Below are 12163 nucleotides of genomic sequence, written 5' to 3' on the forward strand. Positions count from 1 at the left end.
CACAGGGAACTTCTTGAGAATCCCATCTCGCCGGAGGAGGTCTTGGAGGTCATTAAATCACTCAGACCAGGCTCATCTCCAGGTCCTGATGGTTTTTCAGTCTGTTATTATAAGATGTTTGGTCCCTCCCTGGCCCCCTTTATGGCACGGTTCTTTAATTCTCTCTGGGATGGAGCTCCCCTGGGCATTGATGTAAACTCAGCTTTTGTCTCCGTTATTTCCAAACCAGGGAAAGATGTGAGTGATGTCAGTAACTACCGTCTGATTACCCTTATTAACAATGATCTCAACATTATGACAAAAGTCCTCACAATGAGAGTATCGAGCTTTATTGCTAAATATATTTATAAAGATCAGATGGGTTTCATCCCGGGGATACAAGGCCCAGACATTAGATTAGGAGAGCCATAGATGTAATTTCTCTACTTCACTCCCACTGGGATGGAGGGGTCCCACAGGAAGGCTTTTTGCTATCCATAGATCTTCAGAAGGCCTTTGACTCTGTCTCCTGGCCTTACCTTTTTGAAATATTGGAGAGGTTGGGTTTTAACCTTAAATTCTTGGGAATCATCCATTCAATATACTCTACTCCTAGTGCACAAATTTGCTTGATGGGTCATTACTCAGACATTTTTAACAAAATTTTTATTTAAAAAAAAAAAGGAACTAGACAGGGCTGCCTCTATCTCCGCTAATATTTGCGATTGCTATTGAAACTTTAGCTGTCTCCATTAGGTCCTCTGTGGACCTTAGGAGCACAAATGTGCGTTGTTCCAGGATGACTTGCTGCTCTTTATTACCTCTTCTTTGATATCCATCCCCAATGTTATTCAACTACTTCAAGACTTTGGCTCCATCTCAGGTCCTAAAGTGAATGTCTCCAAATCTGTTGCTTTAAACTTATCAGTCCCTCCTAAACACATAGACCAACTAAACCATTACTTTCCATTTTCCTGGGCCTATGACTCTATTCCATATTTAGGAATCAAATTATCTAACAATATAGGCAACCTAAACGCAGCTAATTATCCTCCCATGTTTCGAAAATTAGAAGAGGACTTAAAAATTTGGTTGAAGTGTGATTTATCCTGGCTGGGTAGGATCAACTCTGTTAAGATGACATTGCTGCCATGCCTATTATACCTTTTTCACTCCCTCTGCATACCTATTAAAAAAATTATACTTTACAAGGTTCTAAAATGATTACCTTTCTCTGTGGGAAAAAGGCCCATTGCTGTGCTAAAGAAGTTCTCTTTCACCTGAAAAGTCAAGGCGGATTGGGACTTCCCAATTTGTGGTGATACTAGCAGGCCACGCTAATGACCCAAATTTCTATAGTATACTCCAGGGGCCCCAAACCTGATTGGGTTTATATAGAGAGACAGGCAATTCCTCTTCATACGATTGACTTCCTTCGGTGAGGCCCTCCTAAACTGAGACCCACTGTCTTGGCACCCACTCCATCCCACTCTCTGGCACTTTGTGATATTTAACACAAACAGGCCTCACTAACCTCTAGCACAAGGCCCCTCTGCCATACATTTTTATAATCCGGCATTCCCCCTGGCATGAACATTCTAGCATTCCAATGGTGAGTGATTAAATGACTATTCAGAATAGGTCTCTTCTTTACCTATACATGTCCTTTCTCTTTAGGGTATTATATTAGTAAACTAGAAATGCAGTCTCCCAAATTACACACTTCCTACACTCTGTCTGGTTGGACAAACATGCCCCCTAACCCTACAGTTTATGAACAATGGTGATCCAATATCATGGATCAAAAGATAGGCATCTCTATTATTTATTCTTCCCTGGCAGACAAAGTGGACATACCTTCCTACGCTCAATCCTGGGAGTCTTATTTGGAAATATATTTAGATCCGGACAAGTGGTTTTAGTCTTTCCGACACTTCTTTAAAGGTATCACGAATATCTCTCTAACAGAAGCAAATGTCAAAAACCTCACTAGATAGTACTATGTTCCCATGAGATTAGCCAGGATCTACCCAGATGCTTCCCCCTTGTGCTTCAGAGGGTGCAATCTTGTTGGTTCCATGTATCATACATGGTGGATCTGTCCCTGTATTAGAAATTATTTGAACAAGTTCTTCCAAATATTACTGAAAGTTACATGGGTAACTGTTTCTCAGGACCCCATAATTGTCCTCTTGAATAACAGGGTGGACAAAATTCCTTAATACACTCAGACCCTGATCTTTTTTACATTTCTGGGTGGTAAAAATACAAATGCAGGTGCCTAGAGGAAACCCTCAGTCTCAATTTAACAGCAAAGCGGAAAATCGGGATCATGTCCCAGGAACAAATTGTAGCTAAGCTTAAAGATAGAGTTCATCTGTTTAATGCAATCTGGGAACTCTGGGCACTTCCTATTAAGGTCCATACCTGGGTCATGCATCCCTCTAAATGGATCTAGCTGGAAGTCATGTCTTTCCCCTTGCCCTTTCCTGACCTCTTCCCCTCTTATTTCTTGTCTTTCCTCTTAGTTTTCCCTCCGTTTCTTCACATTACTCCTAATGGTGAAGAAGGCCTATATTTTTTGTTGTTTCCCACTTTTTAAAATGTAGTGAACAGTAGGTGATACATTCTGGTCTGATTACAATTGTCTTGGACAAATAAACACAAGATCCTGCTGAGATGAAATACAGGTTATAGACATCTATTTCCTCTCTTTGTCTTGTATGCTTTTCCCTGATCCCTGGCGTGCCAGACTCAAGGTTCTAGACAGGGTTGGGAGAAGTGACACAGTCATGGTCTACGATTATCCCTAATGGGGTATCCTAGTCCACAGTGTGAACCCATAGGGGTGGCATGGTGGACCCACGTCGGGTTGGTTAGGCCTTGGCCATTTTCACAACTTCCCTCTTCGGGTCGTTAACCCTCTCCATTTTAAATTTCATAAGGAAAGTCTTTGACCTTTACTAGGATATTATTGTAATCCGATTGTCATCTGTTTATTTATAGTTATTTGACCTACGTGTTAGGTTTAAGTTTCGGTCTCTTTAATAAGTTTTTGTCCAGTCCTTGCAGACTGATACTACACTTGTTATGATATCTTTGTTTTTGGAATTTCAAAAAACATATTGAAAAGTAGAAAGGGAATCTAGAGGGCCAAACCGAACTAACCCATATCAATATTTGTATTTTACACTAGAATATGTGTCCCTTAAAGGGAATAAACTTGTCCAACTTTTCCAATTATTATCAAATCTTTGGACCGCATCTGAATTGTATGCTAGCAACCCATTTGATGACTTGTCTGCACCCTTCATGACTTCATTAGACATTAGGTGCTTTATTTGTCTTCCAATGTGATGCAATAGTCATATGAGCTGCTGTCAGGATTTGGATGATCAAAAAAGATCAGAAAAGAGTCGGATAGTACATTGGATGTAAAGATGTTTGCAGAGGGTGTGGAATAAAGTGCAAATATTGCTAACAGGACAAAGCCATAAGGCCTGAATCTGTGCAGGGTAGCTTGTAGGTAGCCCCAATGCACCCGATCAAATGCCTTTTCAGTCTCAATAGCTAAAAACACTGACGGCATTTTTCGCATTTCAATTATACATAGGAGATTAAGTATGCAACGAGTGCCATTAAGTGCCTGTCTAACCCTGCACGAATCCGACCTGGTCTGCCTTGACTAGGTTTGAGGTAGTTTTTGCTAGTCTGTTAGCTATTATTTGGCATACATTTCGAGATCTGAATTTAATAATGATATGAGGTAAAAGTTTTGTGGGCAATCCAGAGTCTTCCCAGGCTTAGGCAGAGTTACTATCGTGGCTTGTAATATTTCTGAAGGGAAAGACTCTGCGGAGGCAGCTAGGTTAAACAATGTAGTGAAATGGGGTGTTAAAACATCATTTTAAGTTTTGTAATACTCAGCTGTAAACCCGTCAGCACCTGGTAATGATTTATTAACAGCTAGAATCTCATCTTCCGTGATAGGGGAATTGAGATTTTCCACTTCTTCCTTGGATACAGATGGAAGGGAAATAGATGTATCATTAGCCAGGTTGTAGAGATCCCTATAATATTTTTGGAAAGCATTAGCAATATGCTTAGGATGAAATACTTTGATTCGTGTTTCAGGGTCGAGAATGAAAGCCAACTTAGATTTGTTTTTGTTTAGCTTTGTCTGAGATAGTTGGCTAAAAATTTGCCAGCCTTACTGCCTTCGGAGTAGTGCAAGACTTTACATTTCCTCAAGGCTTTCTCATGGTTTGCCTCTAGAAGGGATTTTTTCAGTTTGTTTTTCAATTGAGTTGTACAGTTTACAGTGCCTTGCGAAAGTATTCGGCTCCCTTGAACTTTGCGACCTTTTGCCACATTTCAGGCTTCAAACATAAAGATATAAAACTGTAATTTTTTGTGAAGAATCAACAACAAGTGGGACACAATCATGAAGTTGAACGAAATTTATTGGATATTTCAAACTTTGTTAGCAAATAACAAAAAAACTGAAAAATTGGGCGTGCAAAATTATTCAGCCCCTTTACTTTCAGTGCAGCAAACTCTCTCCAGAAGTTCAGTGAGGATCTCTGAATGATCCAATGTTGACCTAAATGACTAATGATGATAAATAGAATTCACCTGTGTGTAATCAAGTCTCCGTATAAATGCACCTGCACTGTGCAGAGAGCATCATGAAGAACAAGGAACACACCAGGCAGGTCCGAGATACTGTTGTGGAGAAGTTTAAAGCTGGATTTGGATACAAAAAGATTTCCCAAGCTTTAAACATCCCAAGGAGCACTGTGCAAGCGATAATATTGAAATGGAAGGAGTATCAGACCACTGCAAATCTACGAAGATCTGGCTGTCCCTCTAAACTTTCAGCTCATACAAGGAGAAGACTGATCAGAGATGCAGCCAACAGGCCCATGATCACTCTGGATGAACTGCAGAGATCTACAGCTGAGGTGGGGTCCATAGGACAACAATCAGTCGTATACTGCACAAATCTGACCTTTATGGAAGAGTGGCAAGAAGAAAGCCATTTCTTAAAGATATCCATAAAAAGTGTAGTTTAAAGTTTGCCACAAGCCACCTGGGAGACACACCAAACATGTGGAAGAAGGTGCTCTGGTCAGATCGAACATTTTGGCAACAATGCAAAACTTTATGTTTGGCATAAAAGTAACACAGCTCATCACCCTGAACACACCATCCCCACTGTCAAACATGGTGGTGGCAGCATCATGGTTTGGGCCTGATTTTCTTCAGCAGGGACAGGGAAGATGGTTAAAATTGATGGGAAGATGGATAGAGCCAAATACAGGACCATTCTGGAAGAAAACCTGATGGAGTCTGCAAAAGACCTGAGACTGGGACGGAGATTTGTCTTCCAACAAGACAATGATCCAAAACGTAAAGCAAAATCTACAATGGAATGGTTCACAAATAAACATAGCCAGGTGTTAGAATGGCCAAGTCAAAGTCCAGACCTGAATCCAATCGAGAATCTGTGGAAAGAACTGAAAACTGCTGTTCACAAACACTCTCCATCCAACCTCACTGACCTTGAGCTGTTTTGCAAGGAGGAATGGGCAAAAATTTCAGTCTCTCGATGTGCAAAACTGATAGAGACATACCCCAAGCGACTTACAGCTGTAATCGCAGCAAAAGGTGGCGCTACAAAGTATTAACTTAAGGGGGCTGAATCATTTTTGCCCGCCCAATTTTTCAGTTTTTTATTTGTTAACAAAGTTTGAAATATCCAATAAATTTCGTTCCACTTCATGATTGTGTCCCAGTTGTTGTTGATTCTTCACAAAAAATTTCAGTTTTATATCTTAATGTTTGAAGCCTGAAATGTGGCAAAAGGTTGCAAAGTTCAAGGGGGGCGAATACTTTCGCAAGGCACTGTATAGGTCACATTAAAGGTGGAAAAAGTCCTGAAATGAATTATCTTTGCCTAATTTTTTTACATCACAGAAATACTCATATTTTACTCGCTGGAGCTTTTTTTTATTTGGAGGTGTTTATTTAGATTTCTTTCTTTTCATAAACACAAACAAAGAAACTGAAAAAATCCCAAATGGGATTGACAATCGGGGAAAGGGATGTTACGATACCAAAGAGATGTGGCAGAAAATGTTGATGCAAAGATGTATACAGAACCTTTTTTTTTTTTTTTTTTTTTTTTTTTTTGATATTTTTGTGGCTAATTTTCTTCTGGTCCTGTGGGAATTAATTTACAGGTGCCAGAGCTCAATTAGATCTCACCAGGCACATGTAGCCCCTTCCTTTCTGGTTGGGGCACTTAGCCTAGGTTGGTGCTGCCTCCCATCTGGCATCTTCCTCTGGTTTCATTCAGTTGGGTTTCTGTGTCAGTGCACTCTATCCCTCTTTCTTTCCCTCTTCCTTTATGGCCACTTCCCCTGTCGTTCGCTATCGCCCATTGGGTGGGCCACGGCGCTTTCCATTGCTCCTACAGGTGGGACACTGTGTGGTGTGGGCGGATGTTTGCTCCTCTAGCACTTACGCCCATCTCCCGACATCCGACGCTCCCGGATGTAACGTATAGCGTCAGGGGTTGTCAAGGTAACAGTGCGGGAGACAGTCGGAGGCGTTTGCCTCCGAAATAAGGCAATAGTTGACAATCACTGAGCTAAACTTCTCTGATTAGTTGTTCCGACTCAAAATGGGAGGATCTCCTCCCTTATATATGCTCTTTACACACAGGCATTTTCATTCCTCTTGTGGAAAGGAAGGAATATATACGGCTGTGTGAAATACAGGTATTTTTGACTTTGTGCTTTGTTTTGAACGATCCAAATAGCAATCTTTTGAATTTAGTGTCCATACAGATGAAAAAAAGCCCTTTTTTTGTCTTTTCTTTCCTTTTGGTTACACCAAAGGGACAGATGTACTTCTGCCTTTGCTACATATCTCTTTCTGGGATTCTAACCCAGAGGTTTTCTCTAATATTTTGGACACTAATGCCCCGTACACACGATCCGAAAATTGGGCGAAAAAAACCGCTTGCGAAAAGATCGGACGATAATCTGATCGTTAGTACACAGCTTACGAGAGGCGATCACGACAGTACGCCCGATATTATCCGGTCGTGCAAGCATAAAAATTTTGATCGTATTATAACACATCGTACGATAATCGTATTATCAGTATGTTGTTCGTCCGAAAAAAATGGTGAGCAGTAGACAGCGCATGAGCGGAAACGAAAGAACGACCCGGAAGTAAACCACAGAAAGAAGAGAAATAGGAAGTTTTCTTTTCTTTGAATGTGTATATGTCTATATATATATACATATGCACATATATATATATATATATATATATATATATACATATGTAGTTTTGAGTGTTTATATATATATATATATATATATATATATATACTATATCTTATTTTATATTATACATATATATATGCCTATGTAGGTATATGTATATATACATATATGTATGTGTGTGTATATGTATATATATATATATATATATATATATATATATATGTATATGTGTATATATATATATATATATATATATATATATATATGTGTGTATACGTGTATGTGTATGTATATATATATATATATATATATATATGTATATTGTATGTGTATTTGTATATGTGTGTGTATATATATATATATATATACACACACATATACCTACGAATATATATATATATATATATATATATATGGTGGATTCCTCTATGTTCTATGTTAAAGATGTTAATGATGTTGTATGTTCTATGGTGTGTCAGTACTGAATATTATAAATTTTATTCAAAAGAAGCAGACATCTTTATTAACGAAAAAATGTATTTAATATTGAATAAAAATTTAACAAAGCATTACTGTATAACCAAACAATGTGCATTAGTAAAGTGCAATAAAACAGAACTCATTGAAATAAATTAGAAATAATTACAATGGTGTAAAAGTGTAGTCTTGCGACCAGGTGGAATGTTGGCTTTCCAAAGATGGGTATTGCCAACTTGTTGGCCGCTGATGGAATGGCATGGGATGGGATGGCATGGGATGGGTTGGCATGGGATGGGATGGCATGGGATGGCATGGGATGGGATGGCATGCTTGGAGAACATGGTTGCAATGGCTGTGGTGGAGGTGTAGAGACCGGATCGTCTGCCAAATGTGTTTTGACACCCAATGTACCACTAACACCCCTTTGTAGAACCTGAAGCAACAAGCTCTCTGCCAAATTACGTTGTTCATCAGTCATTTTCCGCAATTTGTTTGCGGTTATGATCCCAAAGCCATCATGGTCATCCTGCTTTTTTTGTAGAGCTGACGTCGCTTTGGTTAAAAAAAATGATGTGGCATCCTCCAGGCGACCCCTTGTTTTTCGCTTCAATGTTGGTGGTGCTAATGGAGTCGTAGGGATTAAATCCTCAGGTTCCTATAATTATAAAAGAAGACCATTATCAGAACATTAAATACCCCAAATATTCCCATCTTTGTACCTAAAAAATTATGCAGGCCATAAAATGTAAGTAAACTATTTCAAAAATACTCCTCTGAAAAAGGCATGTCATACAAGGCAAAACTACCAAACTATCCATCACTTACCTGAGAGGGTGGAATGTCCTGTGAAATATCAAACTCAACGTCCGATGTAGGCGACTCTACAGAGGCTGGGGAAGGGTTGGAAAGGGTGCAAAGGGAAGCTCGAGCATCCACTTGTTCGGTCAAGAACATAAGACTTTCGTAATACCACAGCTGTGGAACGTACACGTCAGAAGCTCCTGCTCCTGACTTCTGGGATGCCCGAACTTTATTTAGCTCCTTTTTAAAGACAGTTCTTAAATTGGAGATTTTATTACGCACATATAGTGGGTTTGGATTAGGGCAAACTTCTTTGCAAAGTTCTGCCAATTTATTGAGGGCGTCATTCCTTTTATTTCGGTCAGAATAGTCCTTGGACTTCACTTGCCAAAGGCAAGGCATTTGCCTGTACATCTCGATGAATCTTTGCAGAAATTCAGGATTCGTGAACTTGTCTGTCATTGTAACTGCAAAATAAAATTTAAATTGTTCAGACAGCATGTTGGCGGATACTGAAGTACAATGCAAACAATGCAAACTTATGGTGAAGCATTAAACATAAACCAGAGTATAGAAATCCTGACCAATAGACAAAGATAATTCGTGAGGCCTACTAGCTGCAGTAGCAACGCCAGTGTGGCAACATACAATATGAAAGATTTGCATATGAAAAATTCCGTTACTTCGGACGTTGATGTCTACTAGCTGCAGTAGCAACGCCAGTGTGGCAACATACAATATGAAAGATTTGCATATGAAAAATTCCGTTACTTCGGACGTTGAGGCCTACTAGCTGCAGTAGCAACGCCAGTGTGGCAACATACAATATGAAAGATTTGCATATGAAAAATTCCGTTACTTCGGACGTTGAGGCCTACTAGCTGCAGTAGCAACGCCAGTGTGGCAACATACAATATGAAAGATTTGCATATGAAAAATTCCGTTACTTCGGACGTTGAGGTCTACTAGCTGCAGTAGCAACGCCAGTGTGACAACATACAATATGAAAGATTTGCATATGAAAAATTCCGTTACTTCGGACGTTGAGGTCTACTAGCTGCAGTAGCAACGCCAGTGTGGCAACATACAATATGAAATATTAGCATATGAAAAAGGTTCACTTACTTCGTTCGAGGTTCAGATCGATAATGTAGCAGATCAATCAGGGTAGATCGTTCGGGTCTGCCGTGTACGGTAGTGAGCATGCGCACGCACGTTGCTCCGCCTCCTTTTTTGACTCACGCAGCGATTTCTGTGTGCGTAGTATCTGTCTGCGACACTGTAGGAAGGCAGCAGGTGCACGAAATGGCAGAGGAGAACGAAGAAGGGCCCAGACCAAAGGGCAAAGGGACATATGGGAGGAAGATAAAGGCAACAGCTATGTCCAGAGATGAGATGATCGATCTTGTGTATCTGCTGGAGAAGCATGATTATGACTGTAAGCTCCAATTATATGAGAGGCCCAACAGCAGGAAAGATGCCATTTTGGACAAAGTTTTGGAATACCTTAGAAAGAAGCATGGAGTAGAGAGATCAAAGGATCAAGTTAGGAAGAGATGGTCCGATTTAAAACTACGTGAACATGATCATTTGGATCAAATCCATCTCACTATCCAAAAACGTGAGTATACATTTTAGTAGGATCTAATGTTAAAAAACACTGGATTGCAGCAAATGCTGTATTGTGTCTATACATGTATGACCTCTAAATTTTTATTTTTTTTTATTCTTACAGGAAATAAAGATAAAGCCAAACAGAGGGAGAGGCAAAAAAGAAGCAATCCTAACCAGACATGTGAAAATGATGACAAGCAGACAGAAGTGAATATTTGCAAAACTAAAAGTAGGTACCCTAGCATATATCCACATATTTTTATTCACATTAGAAAAATGCTAAACCTATGTTTTATTTCTTAAAGAGAAAAAACACAAGAAAAGAAGACTACATGAGGGTGATTCCAGCTATGCAAAATCAACAGGTGACCACACCGATGTGGACAGTGGCATAACGATGGTAGATCCAAGCACGCCAGAGTCTTGTGTTAAAGGTTGGTATTTTAATTATTTTTTTATTAAACTGTACCTATACAACCACAATGTATTCACATGGATGATATTGTAATATTGTCATATTAACTTATATTTGGAAATGCAGATGCTACACCAGAAGAGCATATGGAGGTTCAAGAAAGGACCAGTTATGACAGCAAAATGGATAACCTGTATGAAGACACTTTGGAGATTGTGGGTACAGATGTCATGAAGCCAACACATGTGGACATTGCAGAGCCTGCATCATCCTCCCGTAAGTCACATGATCATGTCTTGTTTCTGTTTGTTATGTTCTATCAAGCATATTATGGCCATTAATTAGTATTACTTCCTACACAGAGCACAGTTTGAATCAAACAACTATTGCCCGTCTGTCTGCTGATTTGCTTCACTGCTGCAATCAAGTTCACCAGATTCAGGAAGCAACTAATTCTATATTGTGTTTACTGCAAAATACGATTGATATTTTTGCAAAATTGTAGGCATACAAGGCAGCCGACATAGGAGCTTGAAGGGGGGTGGGAGGAGTTAAAAGTTTACATGATATCGTTTTAAATTCATGTTTAAGTTGTGCAAAAACATTAAGGTTATAATGTTGTTATTTCAAATAATAATGTTGAAGAGGCACAAGGTCTCCTTGCAATACTGCCCTCCATATGTGGTTGATCCTTATGTTGTGCACATATAAATATCGAACAATGGAGATTGGCTTTTCACCAGAAAATATGTTCTTTTTGTTATATTTTTTTTTGGGTAGGTCGGTGGGAGGTTTGCAGGTGCAACTGTAATGAGACCCCGTTCACACTGGGGCGATCCGACTTCCCCAGGCGACCTCCGCGGTGCGAGCGCCACGAACCTCGGGGCGGCCGGCACAGACTTCATATCATTGAAGTCTATGCCGGTCGCTCCGGGTCTCCCCAAAGAAGCTCCGGACCCTGACGGAGCGACTTTTGTCGCTCCTATTAGAACGGGTCCGCAGCTTCTCTATGGAAGGCGACCTGTGAGGCGACCAGGTCACCTCACAGGTCGCCCCAGTGTGAACGGGGTCTTGACTGAGCACCATTTGCCTACCTTGACAGACTTTTTTCAAGTCTACATTTAGCTGGACATTGTGTGTTTACATTTTATCTCTGTTCAGCAGAGACCAAACAATCGTAAAATCATTTATGGGTAGTCTGATTGCACGCAAGTTGGTCAATTGATGAGCTTGGGTACAACCAGCCTGTCAGTTTTTTTCATTTAAACTATTGCCAGCGGAGAGAGCTTCTATCAATAATACCTGTTTGTTCTCCCGGTGGCAGGAATGGCATTCCCGCTCCTCCCTCCAGTAGAACACAACGATGCAACAGTCTGTGAGGATTGTGCATTCATACGATTTTTCATTTTGTAGGATAGACACAATTGCACCGTCTGTGGCCTACACTCCCAATGCACAAGTGTGTTATTTACATTTGGGACCATATCATGTCCTGTGTATTAATGATAATGTTTGATCAAACTAAACTAGATGGCTGTAACACAATTCTATGAATCGAAGCATATGACATCAA

The 12163-nt window shown here is 39.9% G+C and overlaps 1 protein-coding gene across 1 annotated transcript in view; it reads left to right on the forward strand.

Moving 5' to 3' along the window:
* LOC309562348 (interferon-induced very large GTPase 1-like) overlaps positions 1 to 12163 on the forward strand; it is a gene marked incomplete at its 5' end in the record, with an annotated part of 163386 nt that overhangs the window by 127669 nt on the left and 23554 nt on the right. The window lies entirely within an intron of this gene.

This window comes from Pelophylax lessonae (assembly GCF_965119305.1).
Source record: "Pelophylax lessonae genome assembly, chromosome: 8".
Lineage (NCBI taxonomy): Eukaryota > Metazoa > Chordata > Amphibia > Anura > Ranidae > Pelophylax > Pelophylax lessonae.